The following is a 16,332-nucleotide window of genomic DNA, read 5'->3' as shown; positions in this document are numbered from 1 at the left end:
TTATGTCCTAACACTGGGTGTATGCAGTTGAGTGTTAAACATCCCCTTAATTCCAGCTCACTCTCATTGTATGCAGATAACCTCGTGTTTGACTTTTCAAGGACTGACTTGGTGCCTAGACTCTAATATACAGTAAATGGTAAAATGTTTACCTGACTACCGGTATCAGTTTTGAATTTTACACACTGTTTAGTAGGACCAACCTCTATCTCTGCAAATACCTGCCCATTTGTTACTTTGGATTCAACACTGTCAACAAATACATTTTCATATCTGCGCTGGCCTCACAGATTTCATGAACATTAGATCTACACATTAATCCAAAAAGGTGCAATTTTTTACATTTAAAGCACTGTTTCCCTTTTGCAGGACAGAACTGAGTTATTCCGGGTTTTTTTTTTCGGACAGCTGTGACAACGTCTTTCACTGGTGGTGTCTTCCCTGACGCCCAACCTACCATTCCTCTCCCCCCCCCCCCCCCCCCACACACACACCCTCTGGTCTGAGGTATTATGACCAGTTAACTGGCCTGAAGAGTTGTGACCAGTATCCCGTACCTCCTGTGTGCTCCTAGCTCTGACTGCATTGACGGTAGAGCCTGTGGTCTGTGTTTGGTTCATCTCACGAAGTTGATCCTGGGCCTATTCTAAAGATTAACATATTTCCACAGCTTTATCAGGTGTCAATTTGTCACCACATTTATCAGTTTTTCTCTCATTCTTAATTATTTGACTCCAAAAACTACCCTGTCCCGGATCATTTCGTCCTTGTCATGAAAATTGCAGTCTGTTGCAAGCAATATCAACTTTATATTTTGATTCAGTGTTGTAATATATATCATTATACACCAGAAATATGAGAGGTCCTAAGACAGTACCCTGTGGTACACCGGACGTCACTGGGGAGCTAGATGAATGTTGGTCTTCAAGAACCACTGATTGAGTTCTACCAAGTAAAAGGTCAGCTATACATCTCTTCAGTTTGGCAAGAAGACGTTGGTGTGGCACCTTGTCAAAAGCCTTGCTGAAATCAAGCAGAACAGCGTCTGCTTAATCACCAGCATTGAGGCTCTCTGCCAGATCTTGTATTGTGATTATAAGCTGTGATTCACATGATCTTTGTTTTCTAAATCCATGTTGAGCATCTGTTAAAATTTTATGATTGTCGAAATGGTAAAGCTCCATAACCTGAGATAGTTGGTCTCCCTGGTTGGCTTTAGGGATAAATCTGATTCTTTAATGTTGTATGAATTCTATTTAACACTTGTCTGAGGTATCATTCGTAATCATCATTTTCATTTCATTTCAGTCTGTGGACTGTGAGGTAATTAAAGTCACAGAGATAACATAAGCTAATGTTAGTATGTGTTAGTGGATATCTAGTTGCCGTGATCGCATAAGTATAAGAACTTTGTAGCTCATATGAATTCTCTTTTTTCTTCGAATTTAGGGGCGGGTGACCGTCTATAGACGACATGAATATGTAAGAATAGTGGTAAAATCATATACAAAACCAAAATTTCCAATTTTCTATTTTTAGAAACAAATATTACAACTTCCGGAACACGTCAATCGCGTTTTGTCATAACTTGTACATTGTTGTAATGTTTAAATTTAGAAAAAAAAACTGATATTGGAACAGTGTTTTGAAAAATAGGTAAAAAATATATCACTATCTTGTAGTTTTTCAATGTTGGTTGTTTATATCATTTTGACCAGAAAGGTAGGAGAATATTTGGCAGGATAAGTCCACTTCCTGTTTTCCTTTGTTTATTTCTCAATCACATGACTACCTACATTGGAAAATTACTGTTTTGCTTTTATATATTTTTTGAAAGTTACACTCTGTTTTCAGTGACGTGGCTAGTTCGATGTCATTATTGCCAGATCAGCTCTGCTAACAGACCTTGACCTAGTTGTGAAGATGGCGGGTCAAACTTCTGCAATCCTGGATATGCTTTTTGACAGGTCTGAAGGAATATTGAAGGAAGAGGTCCCCGAGATTCAGACACTCGATTTTGTAAGTTTACAAGGAAAAATGTTGGGAGTTATTGTTGGAATGTGTATATGACAGTCGGCCTATTTCCGCAACACCATCTGTTGCATCTTAATGTTATTGGTTGCTATATTTATACATTATTGACCAGAACAAACACATTTTCCATCATTATTCATACTTTGAAATTTGGACTTACCTACAGCTAAGCAATAAGTCAAAAGTATTCATGATGATTACAGTGTTTACATCTCAAGCAATGGAATCAGAAAATATTTACTCCTGCTTGAATGACAGTGATTATTCCACAGAGGATATAGATGGAGATTGGGATATGATTGTAATTTAATAATAAAAGTGTTCATTAGCTAGCTTTCTAAGAATGTAGAGAATAATGATTATCATTAGATTTTTAGCTTGCCTGTTACAATAACAATGAGGGCTGTTGTACTGGTCCTGTTGGCATTGTTGTCAACGGGTCATTGCTTCCAGGTTGAAGTTTCATGGCACAGTTGTCAATCTCACTATATATATTCTTAACTCTGCCTCTATTACTTGCAAGTATCATATGATAAAACCTGGCGTGGGGATCTTAATAAAGGGTATGCAGATAGTCAGATGGTTATGCTGTAATTATTAATATTTAATGGATAATTTGGAAAGATTACCAATTTTGAATAAAATGCTGAGGAAACAAAATTTATTGGCCATCTTCCCAAAATACTTCAAAAATTGCTTGTGTCAGATGTGTAATAATGTGTATATAAATGCTTGGAAAGTTAAGGCCTATGCTATTTTGAAATTATGAATTAGGTGGGTGGGGTACATGATATTATTTCTGTTTTAATTTCGAAGTTACGGGTAAAACAAACGTTATTCCAATGTGACAATACATCAAAACCATGAAGTCTGAACTCTTACTTTAATTTAAAAAGTAAATGGAAAATTTATCGTATGTTCGTGTCACAATTTTCGGGGTAAAGTATTCTATGTCATCGTGCATAACTGCGAAAACTGTAACTACATAAAAAGCTAAACTAACCGTGAAAATGACTGAAGCTTTTTTTTTCTATTCCGTTTATTACTTTCTAAAAAACACATTACAATTTACCGGGTTTTTTTGGGCAAAATTTGTCATTTTTGAGCACATGCCTTTACACATTAAAGAAGTCCGAACTATAGGTATGGTGTGCGAGAGGGGCCTGAGCGGTTACGTATGCTCATTTACAGGAATTGTACTGCTCATATATATATAAATTTTATAGGTAGATAAAATTATTTATGTCATTGTTGTCCCATTTGGAGCAAATCGGTCCTATTCTAAATATTTTAAATTTATATACTACGGTAAAAGCCAATCAATGAATTCCTTTTATCCCGTTGAACCAATCGTGAAACGGCATCTTCATTCAAGAGTGAATAGCACGCTTCTTTTTAATTTATTTGGCTAATTTCTGGTTTTATCTACCACCACATGCCATTCCGCCTCCTCTTTCAAGTGACAATTTTCTAATTTTTAAAGATTTCTCTTAATATGCAAATTCATCTACATTTCTTGATATGCTTTCGGCGGTTATATCCGCCCTAAAAATTTTAATATATATATTGTTATGGTACTGGACTGTAACCCATCAGATATGAGAACATATCTATTTGTTAAGGACGGTATGTTTCACCCAGATATGTGAAAATATAAATTTGTTAAGGTATTTTTCGGCGGTATTTTCTGCCCAGACATGTGAAAAATATATATTTTTTAAATGTATTGTTTTGAAAATGGCGGTGTTTTTCGCCCAGATATGTGAAAATATATATTTTTTTTAAGCGTATTTTTCGCCCAGATATGTGAAAATATATATTTGTTAAGTATTGTTCGCAAAATAAATATTGCCCTTTTCAGTCAACACTTAGTTCACTCTATATTTTCCCATACATAGTCCTCAGGGTCAGTGCTATCGTTGTGAACAATGCACATAAAATAACTTTATCATAAGCCCCGCAAAGTGAAAACAAAGAAATAGCAGTATTAATTTTGTAAAAATTATTATTTATTTACAAGGTATGTCTGACAAATGACATCGGAAATTCAAACTTTAGAAAGCTGCATTTTCAAGTACCTGAATTTTTCCACTTTGGTTAAAAAGAGTTTTTTTACAATAGATAATGAACTGACCTACAGAAGGAAAAAAAAATACCATTGACCTAGAGAATGCTACAACCTACTAAACTTCGAGTTTGTTTAAAAATTATATTGAACCACGTTTTGCTTTAATTAAGGGGAAAAATAAAACTAGAACTCTATGATAAAAATCGAATAAAATCATTTCGAACATGTTAGGACAGTGAGGGAAAGCAAACATACCGTACGTAATTATTTTGCAATGGATTGATTTGAACTGTGAATATATACTTTTTACCATTAACATTTAATTCACGAGTACACACACATATACATATATATTTAAACCCTTTTCCCTTTAACAATAGGAATAATGTTTGTTTTACCTGTAAGATTAAAACATAACCCCTCGTGAACAAATAATGCATGTGGGGTTCACTGTTGATATATAATTGTAATATTATATTTTGACGTTACACTGAAACAAAAAAAACCCTTTTTTTCATATTCATTTATATAAAACAAACAAACAAAAACGGGAACAATGTTTTTTGTTTGATTGTGAGTAACACCGAAACACACAATGAACTTTTCCCAGGTTTTGTTGTGGGGAAAGGCTCCAGGGTCCCTCCAACATTTTTTGAGGCTCAGACTAGTACATAGATCGAGACACTAACCTCAGTTGGATGCTTCCTTTAGTGAAAGTTTCCCCACCTCAAGTGGGTTTTTTGATCCCACGTCGGTGATGGGCGAGGAATTCGAAGCCAGCAACCATGGGCCATCAAATTTTTTCTTTTTCAAGTATAAACATAAATATTCAATTAAATTTCGTAAAACATAAAAAGACAATGACTTTTAACCCCGTCGGAAGTTACAAATGGTTTGCCGAATACACCATACTTTTAAAATACAAAGTTTACACACCATGTGGGTCGGAAAGCAACGAAAATTTACGTTCTTAACGTATATGTGAATAGTTATTTTGAAATGTTAAATAAAGGCATAAAAGTAACTGTTTTCATGTTCGTGGTAAGGATCGACTTGTGATTGTCAAAGTTCCCGATACGGAATATATAATGAATGTAAAACACGAGCCGTTTCATCTTACAGGACTTAAAAAGAACATAGTTTAAACGGTTGTTTATTTATTGTAATTTATGTTCTAGTAACCTTTGACACTGAAAATTTTGAGGGCAGACCGGGTTTGTGACATATACATGTCTGTTGTTGGGCGGAAAAAGATAGATCCAAAATTTTTACTAAAAGCATATTGCATAAATGTTTCGTTATTTTTGTGCATACAATTCGGGTTTTTTGAAGGTTAGAATATCAGAAAAATTTCAGGAAATAAAACATGTCTTTGAAAAAGTACCGATCTTTCATCATTTGTTTGGTTGGCGCATGATTACAAATTTAATGTTAGTTGGTCGTGATGTCCATGAAGCCGTGTAAAGTGATAATTTTGATGACACGTTGGTTTTATTTTGTAATTGTGATGATCGTTAAGTGTCAGAAAGATCGGACAGGGGATGTTATAAAAAGTGATGTTTATTTGATTAGAAAGTCAATCGTACTCTACAATAAGGAAATCTAAGGTAAAAATACTCCTTTTATTTCGTTCACTGAAGAAAACATGGCGACACAGTTTTGTAAAGAGCGGTGCACGTGTGATTCGTGAACATAGTTTAACGGCGTTTTTCTTAGAAAGCTAACGCTCAGCTCATTTACACTGACATATCCTTGATTGAAGAATATATATATTGTAATATATGAGAGCTTACGGTACCAATACTTACCCCGAAAATTTCTATGCATTTTCTTCTAGTGTACTGTTGGGGCATGTTTTTGAGTGTCATTGATACTTTATAATTTATCGGAGATACATTTCTTATAATTATTTTTTCTTTTTGATCCCGTGCTTTTCTCGCTTTGTTACGACATCTATTTAAATACAATTTTGCTTTGTCAAAATAGCATAGTCCTTAAAGTCAATGAGGGAAAGAAGTGTTAACCTGACTTTACCCAAGGGGCAACTTAAAAAAAATTTAAAAATAACGACACGGACACAAGCCCCAAACTAGTTTCCTTAAATTTTTGGGTTACAAATTTAAACCCTCCGTACCCCACTCCATTTCAAAAGAACTGCCCTAAACTTTTTTTTACTTCCAATTTTTTTAATTTTCCACTTTCTATTAAAAACTTTTTTAGCTCATCTATTTTAAAAAAAAAAAATGATATTATTGTCATCATTGAGCGGTTTTCGGCACGCGTCGGCGCGGCGTTTCGGTTAAGTTTTATGTTAGGTCAGCTTTTTCCCAAACTACAAAGCTTTTCTTTGAAAATTGGAATATTGTTCCCATCATAACGACCCGTTGCAAGAAACATAACTCCATCTTGCTTTTTTCAAGATTTTTGGGCCCCTTTTATTAGGAAATATCAGATTTTTTGGTTTAAATTTTATGTTTTGGGGAAAAAATTTTTTCTCCTAAACATCAAAACTATTGCTTTGAAACTTTTAAAACTTGTTCACCCTCAAGCAGACCCCGTACATCAAAAAATATAAAACCCATCTTTTTTTTGCAAGATTTATTGCCCCTTTTTGGGCTTAGAAAATCAGTTTTTTTGGTTAAGTTTTTTGTTTTTGGGCATTTATCCCAAAAATTCAAAATATTTCTTTAAAAAATTGCAACCTTGTTCAACAATAAGTTGACCCTGTACAGCAAGAAACATAACCCCATTCTGCTTTTTGCAAAATTTATGGCCCCTTTTGGGCTTAAAAATATCAAAATTTTTTTGGGTTTTAAGTTTTATTTTTAGGTCAATTTTTTCCCCTAAACTATAAAACAAATTGGGTTTTTAAAAACGAAACTCTTTTTTTTAAACCATCATAACTGACCCTGTAATCAGAAAAATAACCCCAATCTGTTTTTTGGGAAATTTAATTATTGCCCTTTTGGACTTAGAAAAAAAACCATTTTTTTGGGGTGAAAATTTTTTGGGTTTAAGTCAATTTCTCATAAATTTTATCAAAAAAAGGCCTTTTTATTTTTTTTAAAAAACTTTGCAAAACCAAAGTTTTTAAAAATCTTTAAGGGACATGTACATCAAAAAACATAACTCTATCTGCTTTTTAAAAGAGTGATGGCCCTTTTTAACTTGGGAAAATCATGGTAGGAAAAAATTTTTTCTATAATACAAAAAAAAAAGAATGAGGGTCAGCACCCGCAAGGGGTGCTCTTTTTTATTAATGGCCGGTGGGGAAAAAAACCGCCCCCCAACTTTTCTGGGGTTTCAACATGGATGATACCCCCAAATTTTTTTAGGTGTTTTTTAAAACATTTTCTATCCCTTGGTAAGAATTTTTTTTTTTTTTGGGTTAAATTTTTTTCCCTTGTTGTTCCTGTCCTTTGGACTGAGATATTTTTGGGGACCTTCTTTCCTACAAGGGAAATTGATAACGGGGTGAGGTTTTGGGGCCATATGGCCCTCTTTTTCTAAATCATCAGCCCCGCTCATGAACCCCGTAGGAGCAACAAAACCCTTTTTTAAGGGGTTTTTACCCTTGAACCTCCAACCCCCCTTTTTCTTTTAAATCTTAAAATTTACTTTGACCCATCTCGTTTTTGACTGTTTTCTTGACCAAAACCTTTGATCCCCCTCAGTTTTCTGTTAAATTTTGACCTACCTTTGATCCACCTCAGTTTTCTGTTAAATCTTGACCTACCATTGATCCACCTCAGTTTTCTGTTAAATCTTGACCTACCTTTGATCATTGATCCACCTCAGTTTTCTGTTAAATCTTGACCTACCATTGATCCACCTCAGTTTTCTGTTAAATCTTGACCTACCTTTGATCCACCTCAGTTTTCTGTTAAATCTTGACCTACCTTTGATCCACCTCAGTTTTCTGTTAAATTTTGACCTACCATTGATCCACCTCTATTTTTTCCTAACTGTTCAATCTTGTGCAGATGTTGCATTATTGATTGATTGGCCCGTTTGCGTCAATGCAGACAAAAGACCAGCTGTGTTGGTACTTTCTGATAATTATGTACACCAAAGGAGCTATAAAAAAAAAATGTTTTTTACTTCTTTGTGTGCCCCGTTTGGGTTTTTTAGAATAAAAAGTGGTTAAAAACTGGTCTAAAAAAAAAAAAAAAAAAAAAAAAAAAAAAAAACCCCCCCTTTTATAATTATAAATAAATTTCCCTCAAAAAGGTTTTAAAGGTTTTTAAAGAAAATATTTGCTGTCCTTCATTTTGACAAATTTAAAACACTTTTCATAATCTTTCCTGTACTCTCATTTGTACACAACATAATCCCTTTTCCCTACTCTTGTGTGTACACAACCCTTAAACTTTTTTTTAATTTAAAAAAACATAATTTTTTAATTATATGTTTCACAACCCTTAAAAATTCCTGTTCATTCAAAATTTTTACACAAAAAAAGCTACATAATTTTTTTGTTCAAGATACAAGTTTTCCCCAAAAACAAAACAGAGCTGGGGTTTTAGTTTTTGAAATGTTTTATTTTTATCTTTAAAAATTTTAGCCATTGACATTTATCAAAAACTATGATTTTTTTGAACATTTGTGCATTTTAAAATTTTTTTTTTTTTTTTCAGGGTTTTTGTTATCATTTGGGATTTTTGATTTTTCCCAAAATTTAATCCATTCGTGACCCTTGGGCTCCAAAAAGGGGGGGGGGGGAATTTAATTCCGTTCCCAATAACGGGGAAGTCCCGGAAACTGCTTCACAAATTTAGGGGGCGATTATTACCAAAAAGATGACAACCCCTATGGGATCACTAAACAAACCGCCCCAAAAAATTTTGGGAACAGCCCCCACAAACCCCCGTTCTATCAGGGTTTAAAAAAGGGGAAATTTATTCAGGATTTGGACATTGATGGGGGGATGATAGGGGAAAAAAAACACTAGGGGTTAACAATAAAAAGGGAAAGTTGTGTTTTGTCAAAAATTTAGCCCTCTGTAGACAATGCAAAAAATGAGTCAAAAAGTAAAATAAAAGTGACAAGGGGAAGCAGAGTATAAAAAAGATTTTTTTTCAGCAGATACAGGCGGAAGCCCTGTTGAAGGGGAACTTTAGGGAAAAGGGAAACCAAACGGGAAAACATGACTTGTAACCCAGCTTTCAACACAACATGGAACAGATTGTCTGTTTTCTTTTTGTGTACAAGTGTGAATTTGTTCAGTTTTTTTAAATTTATTTAAATGCAGGTACAGGGGTTGAGATTAAAGTCACTAAAAATTTTTTAAACTGTTTAATTACATTCCATTCTTTTTTTTGTATTTTGTTAATTCAGAAAGTTTTTTTTGATAAATTTCATAAAAGAAAATTTGGGGGAGAGGGTAAAATTTAGTTTAAACCCTTTTGCAAAAGCAGAAAAAAATTGTCGTTGGCCCGGAAAAAATCGTCTGCTTAAAAAATTTTAAAGTTCATTTAAATTTTCTCCAAAAAAAGGGAAAAAATATTGTCAGAGTAGCAAAAAAGTTTGGGAAACCCGATCAAAAACGCCGATTTAAACGGCATCTGATTGGTTTTCCCAAACTGTTTGCCAAAAGGGTGTTAAATTCGAACCCGCAGCAAGGGGAAGGGGGAAAAACATTTTAAAAAGTTTTTTTAAGTAAATGTTTAAATGTTTAGCAAAGCTTGGTTTTCAAAACTGGTTTTTAAAACAATTTTTTGGGCATTTTGGGGCATAATGGCAATTTTTAAAAATTTTTGGGAGTATTTTAAGAACAAATCTGTAAAAACTTAAGAGCAGAAAGGGGGTGTTTGATCACTTTAAAAAATGGTCTGTTTACTTTGAATATTTTTTATAGGCTGCAAAGTTGCAGTAAAATTTCCTAGTATTTAAATTGGGGTTTTTTCTCAACCCCTTTACTTAAAAATTTCCATTATCAATCCTTTGGGAACAAGTGATATACTGTGTCAGATTTCTTCGCTACAGCTTGTAAACAAAGCTTTTTCTTTGTATGGTAAAAGATCTAAAACAGGATAACCCGACATAGCCCCGTAGAAACAAAAAGTTTTCTAGAACAAATAACCCAAAACCCCCTTTATAAAATCCTATAAGACCTGTAAAAAGGGTTTGGTTACAGATAAATAAGGGCTTGTAAAATTTAAAAACTGCTCACCCTCAAACCCTTAATCTTTTTGAGGGACATATATTTCAATGGGAATATTTTTGGAAATGAATGGTCATTTATGTTTTCTGGTGGAAAGGACACAAAAAGTCAGAGATCAGGGGGAAGGGGGGTTAAAACCTTTGGGAATTTTTGTTCACAGTAAAAACTGTAATAAGTTTACAAAATCTTTAAGACTATTGTGATTTTCAACCCAAAAGCTCATTTTTACATTTCCCTTTAAAATGTTTATTGTCCCCCTTTATTTTTTTAATTGATGATTTTATAACCTGGGCTTAAGGGTGGGGACCCGCATTGACAAACGTCAGTTTCTGTGCGTTCATGTGTTCCCCTTTTTGCGATTTTAACATCCTCCCGTTATGAAAAATAAATTTCTGCTATGACCCAGGGGGTGCGGAAAAAATTTCCGGGAAAAACCCTTTGTAGAAAGTAAACATACGGGAAATGGGTGAAATTTTAATTTCCTCCCTTACCTTAAAATCTTACCTTAAATTTCTAAAAAGGACTTTTTTTTAACCCCTTTCCCCTTTTTACTTTTCCATTTATAGTCCCATAGGGGTTTGTTTACTGAAAAATTTACTGGTACTGAACAGCGAACCCAAAGGGAGATCCAAGTCAACTGCCGGAATGTTCAGGTGAAACTTGAAAACTGGGACTGTTCGCAAAGGGAAATATTAAAATTTCCACTAGTAAGCTCAGAGTTAAATCAAACAAATGCTAATTTTGAAAATCATCCCTTTCCCTTTAGGGGCCTACAAAAAGTTTACATGCTCTAAAATTTTTATTCATCTTTTTTAAATGAGAACACATTTTTTTCTATTTCAAAAATTTAAAATACACATTTGTAACTTGCATTAAATACATATTATATGTAATTTTTTGTGTGTAGCCCCTTAACCTCACTGTTGTTATTGTTGATTTCTTCATTGAAGAGGAATAAATTTTGTAAGGTAAAGAGGTTTTGACTTCAATTTGTCTGGGAAAATGGCCATCATTACAGAAAGGTTTTACTATTATTGATATACATTTATATAGCATCCATTTCATGCATAAACATGTTCAAAGTAGATGTTCTGAAGAAATACAGAGTGACTTTAAACCAGCCTTGACAAACAGATATATAGGATAGAAAACATTTCAAGTTAAGATTGTCAGTTTGCGAAATGTTGTAAAGAAAAGGAAATTTTAAACATCATTTAAAAATAGTGGGTCAGGCATCCTTATCCCCATTGAATATTACAAAAATTTTAACAAAGAAAAAGGGTGCTTTAAGGTATCTTTTAAAATTGTAACACTGCAATTTACAAAAATACAGCTTTAAAATAAAGGCTTACTGGGAAAAACCCCCAGATGTGATTTTGGCCTTCAAATGTGGGTTTTTTGTCCCCAAAACCTGCTTGATAAACTTATCAGGTCAACAAAAAGTTTTCATGTTTTAAAAAAACCGGGCCCGGGTTAAAAACAAAATTTAAACAAATTTATCTTCGACCTCTTTTAAAAAAAGGGTTTACCTTTTTGGAAAAAGTACCAGCAAATTATAAGGGTTGGCTTTTTGCAAAGTTGTTAAATGAGATTTTAAAAAATTTATATTTAAAAAATTTTGAAAATCATCCCAGTGATTCAGGAGATACAGAGCAGACAGCTATTAGATCTTTGACGTTTGTGACTTTCGACTTGGTTTCCTGTGAATCATCTTGATGAGGTTAGTGGAAGCTAGTTTTATGAAAATTTTCAAAGCAGTTTTGAAACAAGGACCGAATGATACTCCCAGATGCATGTGCTTGTCCTAATATTGGATTAACATAGAAAAAAAAACTGAGATAACAAAAAGAAAATTGAATAAAAGGAGATATTTAAAGCAAGGGACATATCATTAAGTGTAATGTTTGCCTCTCATCATGTTGTGAAGTTTCAATGATATGCCATAAATACTTCTCATTGACAAGTAATGCTCCGGACAAGCCTTATTTTGTATAATAAAGGGAGATAATTCAAAAACTAGGTAAGATAGAGTTATGGTTCTTTGACACTGAACTTCCCATCAATTACCTCTTATCATTTTGTGAAGTTTCAATGAAATACTGTTAATACTTTTCAAGTAATGCTCCAGACAAGCCTTATTTTGTATAATAAAGGGAGATAATTCAAAAACTAGGTAAGGAAGAGTTATGATTCTTTGACACTGCACTTAATTCTCAATGGCCTCTATGAATATGTGCAGTTTCAGTCAAATGCCATTAATACTTTTCAAGTTATACTCCAGACAAAAGTGTGACAGACAGACGGATGGAAGGACGGACAAAGCAACAACTACATGTGTATATGCTCATCCTTTGGGGAGCATAATATGGAGCAGACACAACTTTTGCAGTTTGATGTTTGACCTCTAAGTGTGACCTTCATATGGGATTTGTATTCAGCTCTTGTAGATTTTACAAGACTGGATCACTCAGGTGTCTTGGGTGATTAAGGCTTGTAAAATCTACTCTGGTAAAATGAAACATCCCAGGCAAAGTATTTGTATTTTTGGGTTAAACATCGCACCCACACAATCTTAGGTCATTTGGCAAATTCCAGCTTTGATGTTGGAGGAAGACCACTGGTGCCCTCCATGAATTATTTCATCACGAGCAGGCACCTGTGTACCATCAACCTTCTGTATACCAGATGGATGGCTTCCTCACATGAAGAATTCAATGCCCCAAGTGAGGCTCGAACCTACTTTTGATGAGGGGCAAATGATTGGAATTTGGCGACCTTAAACACTCAACCCCGATCAAAGCTACTGTTATAATGGGAATCAAACCCCGACTGCAATAAAAACTTTACCGCTGTCATTACTAATGTCGCAACAAAGGACTATTAGTTTAATGCGTTAAATATAGATATTTATATTAAGGCAGTTGACCTTAAGTGTTAACAAGAGGGTCATGATGACCCTATATTGCTCACCTGTTAAACTTGGCCTTGAAATCATCAAAATAAACATTCTGACCAAGTTTCATGAAGATAGGGCCATAAATGTGGCCTCTACAGTGTGAACAAGCTTTTCTTTTGATTTTAGTGGTGACCTAGTTTTTGACCCCACATGACCCAGTTTCGAACTTGGCATGGGAATCATGAAGAAAAACACTCTTACCAAGTTTCATGAAGATAGGAATCATAAATATGGTCTATAGTGTTAACAAGCTTTTCCTTTGATTTGAGCGGGTTACCTAGTTTTTGACCCCACATGACCCAGTTTCAAACTTGGACTACGAATCATCAAGATAAACATTCTGACAAAGTTTCATGAAGATGGTTTGTTTGTTTGATTTAACGTCGCACTGACACATGATAGGTCATATGGCGACTTTCCAGCTTTAATGGTGGAGGAAGACCCCAGGTGCCCCTCTGTGCATTATTTCATCACGAGCGGGTACCTGGGTAGAACTACCGACCTTCCGTAAGCCAGCTGGATGGCTTCCTCACTTGAAGCATTCAACGCCCCGAGTGAGGCTCGAACCCTCATTGATGAGGGGCAAGTGATTTGAAGTCAGCGACCTTATTCATGAAGATAGGGTCATAAATGTGGCCTCAAGAGTGTCAACAAGCTTTCCCCTATTTGAATGGGTGACCTAGTTTTTGACCCCATATGACTCATAGGAATCATCAAGATAAACATTCTGACCAAGTGTCATGAAGATAGGGTCATAAATCTGGCATCTAGGGTGTTAACAAGCTTTTCCTTTGATTTGACCTGGTGACCTAGTTTTTGACCCCACATGACCCAGTTTCGAACTTGACCTAGAGATCATCAAGATAAACATTCTGTGAAAGTTTGTATCAAATCAAAGCATAAATGAAACCTCTATATGACTGAAAGGGCCAAAATAGAAAATTTTGCCCCATTCGGGGGCAATAACTCTAGTCAGTTTTCGAAAGGAACCGATATCTTATTGTTACTTAAATTGTGTGTAAGTGTGTTTAAAATCGAAAGTAAAATGTCACTTCTATCACGTTCACAAGGTAAAAATTAACAATTTTGGCTCTTTCAGGGGTCAATCAGGGGCCGTAACTCCAGGACCTATTACTGGATCTGACAGATTCATCATGGAATCCAAGATATATTGTTGCTAAGGATATTTTGCAAGTTTGCATCAAATCAAACCATAAATGAAGATATTACGCCAATACAAGTTGTGTGCAAGTTTGATTAAAATCTATTGGTCACTATCTTGTTCACAAGCCAAAATAGCAAATTTTGGCCCTTTTGGGATCTGGCCAGTTTTCAAAAGGAACCGAGATATTATGCCAATACAAGTTGTGTGCAAGTTTGATTAAAACTGATTGCAAAATGTGGTCTCTGTCATGTTCACAAGAAATTGTGAATGGAAGGACGACGGACAAAATGCAATCACAAAAGCTCACCGTGTTACTACATGACAGGTGAGCTAAAAATGCTTTTTGATTTTCAGTGTAAAAAAAGTAGTAAAAACAACTAATTCTCGTGTGTTTCCATAACATACAGTCTGTCAGTAATTAAATTTCATAGCTTTCTTAAGAATTGAATTTCCTGATACCTAAATTTGTTTCTTCTTTTTTTGTTGTTGAACGACCTGGAGGCCACTGACTTCAACCAAAAAATTGCTTAGTTGAGAAAGGGGCATGATTTTGTAAAAAAAGCAAATAAGAGTTATGGAACCTTGCAAGGTTAGTCAGTTTATCACAGTGAATAAGTGTGTGAAATTTCAATCTATTTCCACAAGTGGTTACTGAGATACCAGCAAAAACTTAACCACATCTGGACGATGAAACAGATGCCAAAGCAAGGGCGAGTCCAATATCCCTACTTGCTCTTCAAATAGTCAAGCTAAATATACACAACAAGGCTTTGTACTTATCAATCCTCAATTAATAAGAAGTGGTCTGGACAAATTATTGAAAAACTGACCTTTTAGGGGCCATAACTCTGCCAAAAATCATAATTTTGTTTGTTTGTATGTTTTTGGTTAAACACTGTTTTTGAACAATTTTTCAGTTATGTAAAAGTGGGCAGTAACTGCCAACTTCCCCACATTAATCAGAGGTGCAGGACGAATGATTTCAAACACAATGTCTTTTTTCAAATCATCAAGAACATAAACACCCGGCCCTGGTAACGAACTCACTACCCCATATTCCCTACATCTGCATTCTGACTATTGAGCTAAGCGGGCAGGCTTCAACTGGAAAATTTATTTATTTTGTTGGGTTTAACATTGCACCGACACAATCATAGGTCATATGGCGACTTTCCAGCTTTGATGGTGTAGGAAGACCTCAGGTGCCCCTCCATGCATTATTTTAATCACGAGCGGGCACCTGGGTAGAACCACCGACCTTCCGTAAGCCAGCTGGATGGCTTCCTCACATGAAGAATTCAATGCCCTGAGTGAGGCTCGAACCACAATGAAATTCCAAACTATCTTTAGTACTGAAACTTTCTACAAAGTTTGGCTGAAATCCCTCCAGAAGTTTCATATAAGTAGTCCTGACTACCTTTTTGTGACAGACAGACAGACAACATAAAAATTAATATATCTCCCCTAGTATGGAGAGACATAAAAACATCCACCTTTAAAAAGTTGAACTATCAGTTAAATCTCTTCAAAAATAATATGTTTGTTGAAAGATTAGGTTTTTCCATATTCAATTAAGCATTTTTAGTTTTACAGAACAATATTTCTTGCATGCTGGAAAAGGTTTTCTACCATTTTAGCCTGTGCTAGAAAACTTTGGGTGAAAGATTTCTTATGTGCAGTAACTTATGAATGAATGCGTAAATTCATTGCTACTACAATATAATAGTGCCTAAAAGAAAAACATTAGATTTTTTTATTCCTTCTATTAACTGAAGAATATGGCATGCAAGAAAAAGAATCTACCACTGAATGTGCAGATGGAAATATCTGGCTCTTGGACAACTGTTTTGCGGTAACTTGGCAGGGCCTCATTACCACCTCAACAGTTACCTTCAAGCCAGATATTTCTGCCCACACCTTCAACTAGTGAAAGATTCTTATATATT

Source organism: Mercenaria mercenaria, chromosome 8, assembly GCF_021730395.1.
Source record: "Mercenaria mercenaria strain notata chromosome 8, MADL_Memer_1, whole genome shotgun sequence".
Classification (NCBI taxonomy): Eukaryota; Metazoa; Mollusca; class Bivalvia; order Venerida; family Veneridae; genus Mercenaria; species Mercenaria mercenaria.
Note: the sequence above shows the minus strand (reverse complement) of the source record.